This window comes from Gymnoscopelus microlampas (genome assembly GCF_963454915.1).
Source record: "Gymnoscopelus microlampas genome assembly, chromosome: 10".
NCBI lineage: Eukaryota > Metazoa > Chordata > Actinopteri > Myctophiformes > Myctophidae > Gymnoscopelus > Gymnoscopelus microlampas.
The window spans coordinates 9203504-9219553 of NC_139947.1; positions in this window are offsets into that span (position 1 = coordinate 9203504).

Here is a 16050-nt window from a genome sequence, read left to right on the forward strand (position 1 = left end):
GATTACGAGCTTGATGACAGTAATGACACGGATGGAGCAGAAAATGATGTTTTCAGTATACATATGAGGTTTCATTATGTCTAAAGCCTTGATTTATACTTGGTTGCATGCAGTTGTGTGAAGTAACTAAGTATATTTACTTAAGTACTGTACTTAAGTACGATTTTGAGGTATTTGTACTTTACTTGAGTGTTTCCAATTTCCAATACTTTTACTTCTACTCCACTACATCTCGGAATCCAAATATTGTACTTTTTCTCCACTACAATTATATGAAAGCTTTGGTAGCACTTGCTATGCATCCTATGTGTATAACGCATCATGAACATACTTATAAGGCATTATAATCTGATCATAAGCAAGTACGTGCTACCAAAACGTTAGTTACTAACTTACTTTGTAGATTCTGATTATTATTACAAAGCATACATCAACCACTTCAGCCCTATATACTGTACATTTCGGCCATTTGAAAATAGCCGATCTACAAGCGCACAATGCGTCACGATGCGACACATTGTGAGCTTGTAGATCTGCTATTTTCAAAAGATTTTTATACATTTGAAAACTTGTGAAATGGGACATTCTGCATGATGAGTACCTTTACTTCTGGTACCTCAAGTACATTTTGATACCATTACTTTTGTACTTTTACTCAATACAATGTGTAATTCCGGTAATTTACTGTAACAGAGTATTTCTACATTGCAGTATTGATACTTTTACTTAAGTAAAATATTTGAGGACCTTTTCCACGATTAATTGGTTGCATGCCATGTCACTTGCCATAAATAGCAGATCTGTAAGCTCACGATGCGTCACATCTGCTATTTTTTGGTTTATGACACCAAGCATGCAACCATGGGGATACATGTAGTGTAATGTAATATAATATGTAGGTGCAATAACATGACACTGCAAAAAATCCGCCACACGTTCTATTCCAGTGGTTCCGAAGCTGGGGGTCCCCAAATTAATTTTGGGGGGTCCCCAGATGATTCGCTGTAATGTGCAACATTGCTTTCTCACTCAACAGTAAACAAACCAACATACAGTATAAGTGTCTACCGTTTGTCTGCACATTTATAAAGTTACAATTTAATGACTTTTTAAATGCCAAATTGTCAAATATTACATAAAAAAAGAGGCATTGTGAAAATAGCTTACAAGTAGATTGGCTATTTTCACAATATTAATCTGTGGAACCGAGTCAAACTAAATGTAATGCCTACAATTCCAAGTGCTTGTCAGGGTGGGGGGTCCACAGTTCAAATATGAGTATTTTAGGGTGGGTCGCGGCCTAAAAGGTTTGGGAACCCTTGGTCTATTCCACTCTGTGAATTATACTAAGACAAGTGGTTCAGTTATGTCTCCCTGTTATTTTTTAGTATATCTGCTATTTTCAAATTTGTGAAAATAGCAGATATACAAACCCACAACGAGCATTTGAGAGCATTGTAGATAATTTGCGAGCATGTAGATCTGCTATTTCACTACTTAAACGTTTATCTTCTTTAAAGGATATATACAACATATATATATATTTTTTTTAAATTTTTTACTTGTAAAATATTTTGAAAAAACATGAACAAAAAAAGGGGGCATTTTCTCGCTGACCCATAAAACCAAAACGCAGTGTTTGGGAAACGCTGATTTCTTCCCTTTTTGAACTGTGAGAGTTTTCTCCCCCGGCTGGCCTGCCCTTGACCCTCGACCCCTGTGACCCCTGACCCTGACACCTGGGCCCAGGGTTGCAGGAAGGGAAGGGTTTTTCTGGTACATGAGCTCATAAATAGATCTGTCACATTTCACATCCCAGCATGGCTGTTCCCCTCCCTAGCGTTCCCCTGGCCCACCCTGCACCCACACAACAGACCCTCTGTCAGCCTATGTTTGCTCTGGAGGGAGTGAGAGAGAGAGAGGGGGAGAGCGAGAGACCTGCACCTTCACCGCCCGCAGAGCAGAGCAGCCCTAAACCTGTCTCTGTCTTTCTGTCTTTCTGTCTGTCTGTCTGTCTGTCTGTCTGTCTGTCTAGCTCAGTGTTGAGTAATATCCCCCCTTTTTTTTTTCGTGTCCTTACATTTAAAAAATATATTTCAAAATAATTTTTAAAAGTGCCGACATTTTCCAAAAGTATTTCATAAATAAAACCAGAAAAAAACGGTCGCTTCATGCTGGATTGTGAGCTTGTAGATCTGCTATTTTCACTAGTTTGGGTCCCAGGCAAACATGCAATTTCTCTTTTGAGTCTGAAACGTTTTGGAACGCCTGGACTAGCTCCATCTTTCTGTCTCTTCCTTTCCTTTCCTTTCTTTTTTTTTTTGCATAACATTTTACTGTACTACCTATATTTAAAAAATATTGTTAATAAAGTATTCAAGCAATCAATTCAATTCCTTTCCTTTCTTTCGTGCTCTCTCCATTTATTTATTTCTCTCTTTCACTCCCTCATTTCTCCATCTCATGGCACCTTCCACCCATTTAGACTTCACTTAACTATACATCTTTTTTGTTCTGTTTCTTCTCCATATACCTCCCTCTTGTCTTGGGCGCTATACTATTACTCACCCTCCCGTGAGATCAATTTACCTGAACATGGCCGAATCGCTCCTCACAGAGAGAGAACTATATACGCTGCTGTTATGAAGCCTGCTGTATTCTCTCTGCTGTCATTCTCTGTCTCTTCATCTCCGCCGCTAAACCCTTGCAGAGCAGCTCCCGCTAACTTTTTATTACGCCTCGCGCGACTCATTTCCAATTCAATTAAACCTCCGGAGATTCAAACTAACTTTTAGATAGGAACATAATATGTTCCGATATTATCGGTGCATCTCTTTCATTCACTTTTACCTTGTCTTGTTCCTCCTCTTGTTTTTTCCTCTTTTTTTCCCTCTTGTTCCGATATTATCGGTGCATCTCGTTCACTTTTATACCTTCTCTTGTTCCTCCCTCTTGTTTTTAATCTCTCCATCATTCCTTCTCCACCCCGGGTGGTGGAAAGTTACTAAGTACCTGTACTCGAAAGCTGGATTATGTACGTATTTTTGTGTTAATAAAATAAAAATGTGTCCACTCTGAATGGTAGAGTATGTTAATGCAATATAACCCATACAACTGGGGTGGTTGTATTTGGTCTCCCTGCTCTTCTATTGAGACCTCTAGATCCTGTGTCTAGGAGGTTATAGACATGACCTTTGACACAATCCTTTCTCCGGTTTGACACAAACTTGTGACCTTAAGGTCAAATTTCTATTTCTCCCCTGAGCATGCTCAAAATGCGTCGCAATGGGACGCATTGTATTTGAGAAAACATCTTATTATCATTATTATTATATTATTATTACTATTTTACTAACTACTGTAATTGACAAAAGCTCCGAAAGTTCCTCCGGGATTCGCAAGCACAGGATCACTCCACATGCCTCCAAGACCCGCCACAGACTGTTCGAGAGCTATGGCTATGATTTAGGCATCCTACCCCACCTCAATCAGTGATCAGACTCTCGGCTTGATTGATTCTCTGATTTGCCTATCAGACCCTCAGCCTGATCTGGCAGGTTGCCATAGCAACCAGATACAGGAAGTCTGACGAGGTTGGGAGGTTTGGAGGTTGGGACTAGAGGTTAGGGCCGCAAAGCAAAGCGGGGAGGGAGGAGAGGAGCCAAGAGGAGAGGAGAGGCCAGAGGGGCCGGACTTCGTATGACGTGTGTGCAGAGTGACTAGTGCTGTCTGGACCAACCTTGGATCGGGCCTAGATGTGAGGGCCGCAAAGCGGCCCTGACATCTAGTTTGACTAATTTTGAAACATTTGAGTACTTTTTTGCTTAGACACTTGAGTATATTGTGATGCCAATACTCTTTAGCCTTGCGTAGCCAGACTATATCACTGTGTGGATATGAGTCTGGTGCTTCTATGAGGATTTTTTCCCCAAGGAGGCGGGACAATGGCTCTCGACGCAATTGGTTAGACCTACAACCAACTACCAATTACAATCTCCCACATTTGAATACTGGGCCCTGATTGGTCACCCCAGACTTCGGGAGCAGGAAATGGATTCACAACGGAGCGGTGCCAGACCCAAATCGCCGAGGGCAATTTTTTATTTTTTGCACTGGCAGATTCGTCTGGTCCCAGGCTAAATACTCTTAGGGTCCCAATTTTTGCCAGAGCCTTACCCATTATCCCTATAAACTTCATTGCCATTTTTTACTATTTTTAAAAACATTTTCAAATAGTTCAAATAGCTAGTCTACAAGCTCACAAGGTGTCGATGTAGATCGGCTAGTTGAACTATTTGAAAATGTTTTCAAAAATAGTAAAAAAAATAAAAATGGCGAAGAAGTTTAGGGATAATGTGTAAGGCGCCCCAGCGAAAATATGGCCCTTATACTTTTACTTGAGTAAAATCTTAAATACAGGCCTTTTACCTGTAACAGAGTATATATCTACATTGTGGTGTTGGGACTTTTACGTGAGTACCTACCTCATCCCTTTCTCTCTCTCTCTCTCTCTCTCTCTCTCTCTCTCTCTCTCTCTCTCTCTCTCCGTCCCGTATTATTTAACTTTCATGTCTTCCCGCTCCTCTCCTCCTCCCTCTTGTGTACCTTTTGCCTTCATCTTTCTTCCATTCCCTCGGCCTCCTCTTTCTCCTTCGGTTCCCTCACCTTCCCTGCAGCTGTCTAAATGGCTTCCATGTTATTCTTGGTGGAGGATGGAAGTAGGGCACGGATCTGGACTGACTGGACCCGAGTCTGTGCTGTGGGAACGGAACGGCCGGGGTGGGACTTCAGAAAAACTTTTTTCTCCCTCCTTTCTCACAGGGAGGGGGATACAGGGAGAGTTCTACAAGACAAACTTTACCAGTCGCTCTTCCAGTCTTTTCTTAATCCATTAAGACCGGGAATGCATCTGTGTCATTTTGAAGATTTCGCTGGCTATAAAAAAATTGCAGATATACAAACTTGCTATGGGCTTGTAGATCTGCTATTCTGCTATATTTTTGCTACATTTGTACAAAATCTTTGAATATATATATATATATATATATATATATATATATATATATATATATATATATATATCAGTGGTTATCATTATATCAGTGGTTCTCAAACTTTTTCCTGTCAAGGACCCCCAAAATTGTATGTATTTGGTCGTGGACCCCCATCTCAAAATATTTAGTTCCAGGGACCCCATGAAGCAAAGATTTGACTTAGAAATGTTCGCTTTGAAAAATATATATTCAAAGATTTGCAAAAAAAAAAAAAAAAAAAAAAAAAAATAGCAGATCTACAAGCAGTGCCGCGCTGTGAGCTTGTATATCTGCTATTTTTGAATAGCCAAAGTAAAAAAACAATGGTTTAAGTGGTTACACAGATGCGTTCCCGGTCTTTAATGGGTTAACCCGGACCAACAGGTGATATTACCCAACGACGCAAATGCTGTAACACCAGAATCACAGTATTATCCCCATCATCTGCACACTTGTTTCTGGAGACGCGGGGTCGAGCCAACGCAAACACCAGGCGACTTATAGGTTGAGGCCCATTTGTGCCGGGCAGGGGAGGGTGCGGGGAGGGGGTTTCATACACTCGCTTGTTATCCGCTGTTGTGTGTCAGTTAGTAGGTTAACCACTTAAACCAGGGGTCTTCAACGTTTTCAGGCCAAGGACTAGCTGAGAGAGAGATGAAGCAGGGACCCCCACTATATGGTATATATAAAAGTGTGTTTCAGATCAACTTTTGCCGCTCTTTTTTCCCTCTACACCTATAACTCTTTGCCAAAAATAGCCGAACCGTTGTGAGCTTGTAGATCTGCTATTTTTGGCTAAAGTTCCTCTCGGAAAAAGGGATGCTAGGGTTCAAGTTGTTAAGGTAAAAAGAAAAATCATAACCCACAAAGATTTGGGGGACCCCCTGTAGTAACTCTGAGGACCCCCTAGGGGTCCCGGACCCCCTGTTGAAGACCCCTGACTTAAACCGTATATTCTATTCTACAAGGGCTCTGCGCTTGGTCCACTCCTTTTTCCCCCCTCTACAACACTGTTTCTCAAAGTGGGGTCCGGGGACCCCCAGGGGTCCTCGGGTGGGTTCCCGGCAAAATGAGTTAAAGTTGCAGTTCACACATCCATTTTCAATAACTCGCGGTTGTGTGACAGGCATGTTTTGGATGGCTGCAGGGTCTCCAGTCATTCATTCATTCTTCGTCCATCGCAGTTGTATTTTTTTTTTTGTGGACTCACTGTTCTTGTTTGTTTGTTTAGAGGACTATGTTATTTTTCCAGCTGCTGTCGGTAGTCATGGCTGCCAGCTCCCATCTGATGTTGTGTGGGAGTTGTGACTGCTCCAGACCGTACTGAATAACTGCTAGCTTGCATAACGTCTTCAGACCAGGACTTAAGTCTAAGACATGCAGGTTGTCTCCTCCAAAGAGGATGATACGATCTCCCACCACGCAACAGCGTATCTTTGACATCCGAGACGGGCCTTTTCCCTTCAGCCCAACCTTCTTCCAGGAGAAGGTCTCTGGACTGAATTTCCACATATCTTTGATGTCCAGGTACGAGTGTACAGAAAATATATACAGCTCTCCATTGTAGGCAAAGGCTGAATGACCCGTCCGTCCTTCTGCAGGAAGCTGTGCAGAAGGCGGGTTCAGCCAGCAATTGGCCGCTGTGTCAAACACTCTGATGTTGTCGTTGTAGTCCCAATTCTTCCCAGGGCCCCCAAATATAAACATCTTTGTCCCGATGATGGTGGCAGAGGCAGAGTGACATAATGAAGCAGGTGGTTGAGTACCTCTGGTGTTCATTAAGGTCCAGACCATTGTGATGGCGTCCAACTGGTTGATGTCAGTGCATGCAATGAATCCAGTCCGTTCCCATCCACCATGCATATACATGACCTTCCCCAAGACACAGGCTGAGTGGCCCCTCCTAGCCTCTGGAACAGTCCCAGAAACCTGTGGTTTGAACCATATGTGGGTGTTGACATCAAATGCACGAAGCACATTGCAGTAAGGAATCCCTCCCCAGATGTAGACAGTATCTCCTATCAGCACAGCTGTGTGGCCCCAGCGCCAGGAGGGAACAGTTGTCACTGGGGTCAACTTCGTCCAGCATAAAGACACTGTGTTGAAAACATGTACTTCAATGTGATCTCTTCTCTTCAGGTTTATGTCTCCTCCAAAGCAGTACATCGTGTGTCCTACCACCACAGCAGCGTGGCCATCCCTATGTTCTCCTTTCACATGTATCGACCAGTGAAACATTTCACACAGCAGCACCACCGCCAATGAGTGTTGACAACTAATTTACAGATTCACTTGTTAGGATGGAGGCAGGTTGGTTTCCTTGTTACAAGTCGCAAAATGATGTTTGATCATTTTATATTTATCAGTTTAAGATTTCTTTGACAGAACTATGTCAGTACTATGACATCAATCATCCATATTTGGGCATATGGACGGAGAGAAAGACACACCGAAAAGCAGTGGTGTAAAGTAACTAAGTACATTTACTCAAGTACTGTACTTAAGTACAAAGTTGAGGTACTTTTACTTTACTGGATTATTTCCAATTGTCTATAATTTTACTTCTACTCCACTAGATCTCATAGGCAAATATTGTACTTTTACTCCACTACAATTATTTGAAAACTTTAGTTACGAGTTACTTTGCAGATATAAATTATTACATTATAAAACATACATTAAATACTTTAGTCCTATTTTATACCTCGGCTATTTGAAAATAGCCGAGGTATAAGCTCACAACGCGTCGCATCGTTAGATCTGCTATTTTCAAACATTTCAGTACTTTTACTTTTGGTACTTTTAGTACATTTTGATTCCAATACTTTTGTACTTTAACTTTGATTTTGAATTCCGGACTTGTACTTGTAATGGATTACTTCTACATTGCAGTATTGATACTTCTACTTAAGTAAACTTTTCCCACCACTGCCGAAAGGTACACAGAGATGTAAACAGGCAACACCCGGAACCGGACTTTTTGTGAGGAATTGGACTAGCATGAATTTGAGGTGTCTCAGAGCCCTGAGCTCAACGTTCTGAAGAGCTTCTACCAGCGGCATTTAGAGCCAAACACGAGCCCCCATGCAGCGTTCAAACTATAGCGACCTTTATCATTTCAATAAATAAGCATAAACAAAGACATTTGAAGGGGAATATATATGTATATACGCAGATTTACAAATAAAAGACAAACGATGTTGAGGTCACTTCCTCATTTTTCTGTTTGTTGCGAGAGCGAGAGGCGAACTCAGAGCAAATGCCAATCTGTGATACGTCCCGCCTCTTGTCAGACTGTTTTCAGAGAGACCACGTGACGTACGGTATCATATCTGCGGGCCATGTCAGTGGACCTTTAAGACACATGGTTCTCAAGCTCAAACCAAATGGACGTGTAAGGGTCCATTTGGTTCCATTTGTACAATCTTATGTAAAGGAATCCCCTCAAGGAACCCAGGGGGTCCCCGTGGACCCAAACTATGAGAACCACTGCACTAAGATATTAATGATAATACAACATTAATATAGACAAGTAATGTAAAAAAACACAATATTGTATCACTGTGATACCAAAAAATATAAACTTATAGTACACTGTTAATCAAAATCTGATTTGATTAGAAAAACAAAAAAAATGCTCTGATTGGCTAGCTCGTGTTAAGTGGTCAGATAAAAGGTTGGGGAATCAAACCAAATTCTTTTCGTGGGGAAAATAGCTGTCGAACGGACAAGCTCACAACCCGCTGCAACCGCGATAACGCTCTGAGCTTGTTGATCGGCAAATTTCTCAGAAAATGTACGCCTCCCAGAATAGGGGGACGCTAGGGGTTCATGTGGTCTGTTGTTTGGCTTCGTGCAGTTTTGTCTCACTTTCATTTCATGGAAAAGACATTCAGAAAACGACCACGATTGTCCAATGCAACGCTGCGGCCATAGTCTCCGTAACCGTCCTCTCTCAGCCACAAACTTTGTGATTGATCGTTAAGACACATCTCTCCCCTTCCCTCTTTTTAACCCATTAAGACCGGGAAAGAATCTGTGTCATATTTTAGATTTCTTTGGCTGAATAATAGCAGATATACAAGCTCATAGCGCATGATCTTGAAGATCAGATTTTTTGGGGGGAATAAACGTGAAAACGTGTGCAAATCTTACATTTTTAACTCTTCTGGAGGCCCCTGGAACAACATATTTTGAGAAGGGGGGTCCGCGGCCAAATACATATCATTTTGGGTGGTCCTTGACATGAAAAAGTTGGGGAACCACTGATATATAGCAACATAAGTTTAAAAAAAAAAAAAACTGTTAGGATTTAAAACACATTTGTAGAATCCCCAGAAGAAGATTTGAGTTCAAAATGTCAAATCAAAGATTTTACGAATTTTCACGATTTTTCTAACTCGGTGTCGCGCTATCAACTTGTATATCTGCAATTTTTTTAATAGCTTAAGAAATCTTAAAATGGCACAGATGCGTTCCCGGATTGAATGGGTTAATGGGCCCGGATTTAAAAGGAGAAAAAAAAACCCTACTGGTTCTTATACGGAAACATAATTAGATTGTGGGTGGGTTAAATGAGGAAGTATGTTTTTGTTTCGGTCAGAGCCAAGCCGTATAAACACAAACATCGTTTAGAGATTTAATGGCCGCTAAGTGACGGGGCTCCGTGACTGATGTGTGACTGTAATGCCATTCAATTGGCCGTGTAAAGAGGCTTGGCGTACATTTTTTATGGGGTTTAATTCTCATGCAGTGCCCATACATTCAGCCATAAACAAATACGTTCAACATGCAAATTGTGTGAGAACTGGTAATGCAGAGTTAATGCGCTGTTGTTCTGTTGTGTTTTCTATTAAGCTACAGTAATGGCAGGCAGCGCTGCGTCGCTCATAACATGGCTGTAGTTATTTATAGCAGTGGTTCACAAACCTTTTTGTGTCGAGGAGCCCCAAATTGATATGTATTTGGCCACGGACCCCCATCTGAAAATGTTTTGTACCAGGGACCCCGAGAAGAGAAGATTTGTTTAAAACAAATAAAAAATACATGTATATATATATATTTTAATATATATATATATATATATATATTATATATATATATATATATATATATATATATATATATATATATTATTAGTATTTATTTTTTATTTATTTTTTTACTTTTAATGCCTTTATTGATAGGATAGTAGTCTAACAGGAAATGGGGAGAGAGATGGGGAGTGACATGCAGCAAAGGCCGTCGGGACTCGAACCCACGACACACTGTCAGGCTACTTTGGAGCCTAAGTGACAGCGTTCCAGGCTATATAATTTTAAAAAAAAATAATAATAATATTTTACAAATATTCCCAAAAATAACAGATGTACAAGCTCACAGCGCGGCACAAAGTGATGAGCTGCGAGCTTGTAGATCTGCTATTTTTAAACAGCCGCGGTAACACTTTTGGCTTGGGAACCCCTCCAAGAACCCCTGGGTATCCCCGGACCCCACCTTGAGAACCAATGTTCTAAGCTAAAGTAATGGCAGCCAATGGCAGCTGCGTTGGTTATAACGTGGCTGGTGGTTATTTATAGAGCTAATTGTTTATCTTAGTTGCAGTTGGAAGTGCCAGCCTCGTAATGTACGTGAATGTGAGGATATGTTCCATGTGCATAATGTGCTCCGCAGACAGTGGTGGAAAGTAACTAAGTACATTTACTTAAGTACTGTACTTAAGTAAAATGTTTAGGTATTTGTACTTTACTTGAGTATTTCCAGTACTTTTACTCCACTACATCTCAGAGGCAAATATTGTACTTTTACTCCACTACATTTATTTCAAAACTTTAGTTACTTTGTAGATTTTGATTATTATTACAAAACATACATAAACCAGCCCTATATATTTCGACCATTTTAAAATAGCCGATCTGCCAGCTCACAATGCGTCGCGTTGCGACCAATTGTGAGCTGGTACACACTCAAGAGTTAAAGATCTATAAGGGTCCATTTAGTTACCAACTCTTCCATCATGTATAGCTGGGGACCACCTGGAACCTCCTCAAGGACCGCTGTTGGTCCCCGGACCACTGGTTGAGAACCCCTGCTGTAGACGGATGCCAGGTACATTTGTTGTCCTGACATCCTATAGTTTGTACTTAGTTTCAATGTACATATATTTTTTTTGTTTTGTTAATTATAATGTTTAGACTGATGATAGGTTCTGTTTTGTACTTTAAGTACATTTTGATGCCAATACTTTTGTACTTTTACTCAAGTAGCCTACATTTTCAATTCCTGAATTGTACTTGTAACAGAGTATTTATTTTCTATATTGCAGTATTGATACTTTTACTCAAGGTGTCAAACTTTGGATGACTGAACGAAACATGACGTGAAGGAGACACCAACTTGCTGTGGTGTTGCCATGTTGTTGAGAAGAACGCTACATGAGAAACCTTATTCTCAAAGTATTGTGGCGTTATGAAGTTATAGTATGTGCATTTATATGTCACAGACCACGGCCCCTTTTCGTCAGTCGGTGTGGATCGGTTGATCAGTTCTTCCTTGGTTCTTCAGGGCCAAACTTTCCCATCATGTTTTGTGCAGATCCGTTCACAACTGCTCAAGATGACAGGCAGTCAGACAGACAGACAGACAGACAGACAGACAGACAGACAGACAGACAAATGATTGTATAGTCAGGGAAATTGATGGAAGGTCCTTGCAAGTATAGTAATACGACCATCTGTGTTTGTGTATATCTGTGTGTGTGCGTACGCGCGTGTGACTGTTTGAGTGCGTATATGCAGGCATGTATTTGAAATTGTGTGTGTGTGTGTGTGTGTGTGTGTGTGTGTGTGTGTGTGTGTGTGTGTGTGTGTGTGTGTGTGTGTGTGTGTGTGTGTGTGTGTGTGTGTGTGTGTGTGTGTGTGTGTGTGTGTGTGTGTGTGTGTGTGTGTGTGTGTGTGAGTGAGTGAGAGTGTATCTCTGGGTCATGTCCCAGCCTGCATGGCTGCTCAGTAAATCACAGGCAGAGTTTTTAGCGTCTTCTCCACTGTGCCGGAGAGAGCGATTAACACACTGGAATTACAGCACACACACACACACACACACACACACACACACACACACACACACACTCAACAACCACTAATCTATGCGTGAGCATGCCTGTGTGTGTGTGTCTGTGTGTGTGTGTGTGTGTGTGTGTGTGTGTGTGTGTGTGTGTGTGTGTGTGTGTGTGTGTGTGTGTGTGTGTGTGTGTGTGCGCGCGCTTCTCTTTGTATAAGTGTGTGTTGGTATAGACGACTACATTTTCAGGTGTTGCACGGTAATTTACAGTAATCCCCCCCACCATGTCCACCCACACACCCCTCAAACAATACAGTAGGCTACATACTGGAAGCTTTCCGTGTTTAAACACTCTTAACTTGGCATCCCTATTTTGGGCATTTCTTAAATACTGGGCATTTCTTAAATACTTCAAAACGTTTCAAAAATAGGCCATCTATAAGCTCACAACACAGCGCGTGGTGAACTTGTAGATCCGCTATTTTTGCTATACTAGAAATAGGGCTTAGTGGTAAGTAAGTAAGAAGTAATAAAGTGATATTTTTCTTAAAAATAAGTGTTTAATAGCTCTATATTCTGATTTTAATCATTGCATGTTTGTTCAGGAACAGGAGACTCCCTGCAAGAAAATAAATGTTATGTTATGGCCAGGATGCCCAATTTGATCCAGTAAGAAGAGAGAACTCTCCTTAATGGAATCATACAGGATAAACGAGTGAAAATGGAAGTGATGAAATAAAAAATAAGCACAAACCATTGGAATTGGAACACTATAAAATGGAAGCTGATTATGATCTATTTGTGGCTCTCTCATTTCTGATTGGATAAAATCGGTGTCCCGACCACAAAATGTATTATTGTTTACTAAAGAGCTGGAGAGACAGGTTAGACCCCTGTAACGGAACAGACATTCTATAGCAACGATGGCGTTTAGGAAGATAGAGCTTTAACTTTTTAACAAAAAAAAAACACATATCACTTACAGCCCCCCCCCTTTAAGTGGTTAACATACATTTGACTGCCGTTTAATTCTGTGCCGGGCGGCCATTTCCATAGGTTCGACATCCATGTCGTATTATTAGTCTGGGCTCTCCAGGGTGCATGATGGCTGCCAGGAGGTTACCTCCTGGTCGGGGTCGAAGGTCAATAGCCCTGCCTTTAAGATGACACGGTGATTGGGAGCGGTGACGGCACCGTGGGGATCTATCTAACTGCCAGGAGGAGAGGAGAGGGGAAGAGGAGAGGGGAGGAGAGGAGGTCTGCGGACCCATCAGGTCTCACAGGCTCTCACGGATAACGCAGGTCAAACCATCTGTCATCTCACACACCGCGCTTAGCACACTTAACACCAACTAACCCTCTCAACTGCCTTGTAGGCTAGCCCCCCCCCCCCCTCTCCTCCCTGTCAGTGCTAAAGTGCCTGCCCACCATCGCGGAGGTTTTGGGTTCAAATCCACCATGGTGCATCCGGCTTTGTCGGGCATCTACACAAACACAATAGACTCTATGCACAGCAGCCATATTATCACTTCCTTCACAGGTGTTACCAATGATACTAATGAAGGCTCTGTTCCATTTAGTGTGGCACAGTGGTTTCCACGACCCCCATAACTCTGAAAGTGTACAAATGGAACCAAATGGACCCATAAGGGTCCATTTGGTTCCATTTGTACACTCTCAGAGTTACACCCCCATAAGGGGGCATTTGGAAGCCCATGAGGGTCCCTGGACCCCAACTGTAGACCCACTGGTGTAGCAGAGTGTTTCCAGTGAGCCAAGATGCACAGTATCAGCACCCTGACTCTGTTTGACCAGAATGGAACAGAGCCTTCATTAGTATCATTGGCAACACCTGTGCATTTCTTCATTCTATGGCTGCTGTGAATAGAGCCTATTGGCCCGTGGGGAGCCGGACGGGGAGGGTGATAATATCATTGCACGTAATCCTACAGATTGGGGCGGCCCCATAGATTTACAAATAATAGAGAGGGCACCGGCAATCCCTGCCCATCAACTTGTGTGGAGTTGCTCACCCCCCTTTTCACCCCTTCTTCCGGGTTGGGAAATGTGGCGGGCGGGGCCTATTTGGGTCCTATGTGACGCGTTTTGCATGACCTCGGTGCGCAGCCCCTTGCGCAAGCTCCGTGAGTCGAGCCCATTGGTCGAAAAACGTTTTCGCTCGTTCATGTGGCCCCAGCCGTAATAAGCTGCAGTACCTATGAACAGCCAGCATGTCCAATGCGCTTCACTGCTCCCTCTCAGGCTCCTCACTGGTAGGTGAGTTAGAAGGATACAACAGCAGTGACAACACACAGCAAGTGTGTGTGGGGAGGAATCAATTGGCACAATGACTGAATTGGGGAGAAAAAGGGGGGGGGGGGAAGCAAGAAAAACTTTCACTTCCAAGAAAAGCAGTGGAGTCAAAAGTTCAATGTTTGTCTTTGAAATGTAGTGGAGTGAAAGTACAGTTGTTACTGTCCCCCACTGTGTGTGTGTGTGTGTGTGTGTGTGTGTGTGTGTGTGTGTGTGTGTGTGTGTGTGTGTGTGTGTGTGTGTGTGTGTGTGTGTGTGTGTGTGTGTGTGTGTGTGTGTGTGTGTGTGTGTGTGTGTGTGTGTGCGCGTGCGTGTGCGTGCGTCCAGGTGGCCTGGTCGGTCTTGTTCTGTTTGTTCACCAGCTAGCGGCGTGCTGCTGGTAGTGTTGCCAGATTGTGTGAGAGAAATGAGCAACCAGGTCTATGAAAACAAGCCCCAAAAAAGCGAGCCCTTCGCCCTCTAAACATATTGCATTGGCTATTTGAAAATGGCAGATCTACAAGCTCACAACGTGTCGCATCGCATTCCACGTTTTTTTTTTAAATCTTGGAAGAACATTTGAAAGAAAAGAGGAACATTTTAACGTCACAAATCTTGTATGGGGGTCCCTGGCATAACATATTTTCAGATGGGGATCCGCAGGACAAATACATATTAATTTGGGGGTCCTTGACGTGAAAATGTTTGAGAACCACTGGTTTAAACAACATTAGGAAGCAACCCGCAACTACAAATATTTTCAAGCAACTTCACAGAAAAACAAGCCCAAAGTTGCTTATAATAAGCGAACATGGCAACACTGGCTGCTGGCGCAAACTGTGACATCATCACATCTCAAATATTGACCGTCTTCCTGCCCTGGACACTAGGAAAGAGGACATTAGAAAAGTGAGGGGGAAAGAGAGAGAGAGAGAGAGTTAATGTGGGTGTGAAAGAGAGAGTATGACACACAATGATGATTGATTAGAGTCATGGAGGCCAGTGTCTGAGGCCAAACCTGCAGAGTAACTTGTAACTAAAGCTGACAAGTTCTGATTGATTGAATACTTTATTAACAGTTTGCAAAAGGTACAGAGGTACAGTTATACAATAAGGCTTAAAGGATAACACAAAAAAGCCCTGAGGGCTTGTTCACATTGTGGTCCTGTGTATTCAATTCATCAAGACAGGCATTCTACATTTTTGGTGGCATAACAGTAGATTGAATTCATCCCCATGTTTGTGCCGAATCTGGGGAGAATGAGATCAGTGGAGCTCCCTCTGGTGTCGTGGAGTAAAAAGGTACAATATTTGACTCTTGAGCTGTAGTGGAGCAGAAGTATAAAGTACTTTGAATAAGGACAATGATCAAGTAAAGTAAAAGTACATTTAAAGTACACTGCTTGAGTAAATAGTACTTACATTTTTATCCCACAATTTTGCAACCCAATTCTTTTTCACCCAGTGCCAATTGTCTAATCCTGGGTGCTACACTCCCTCTGCCAGCCTAGGGAGAGCCGAAAACACGTTATTCCAACCAGTTCCTTTCCTCTCCATCAGGCGCCCCGGCTGACCTGGGGGAGGCAGTATAGAGACCAGGATTTTTTGTTTGGGTACCTACCATTGGACTTAAATGTTGAAACTGTTCCTCATTTTGCTGGGGGAC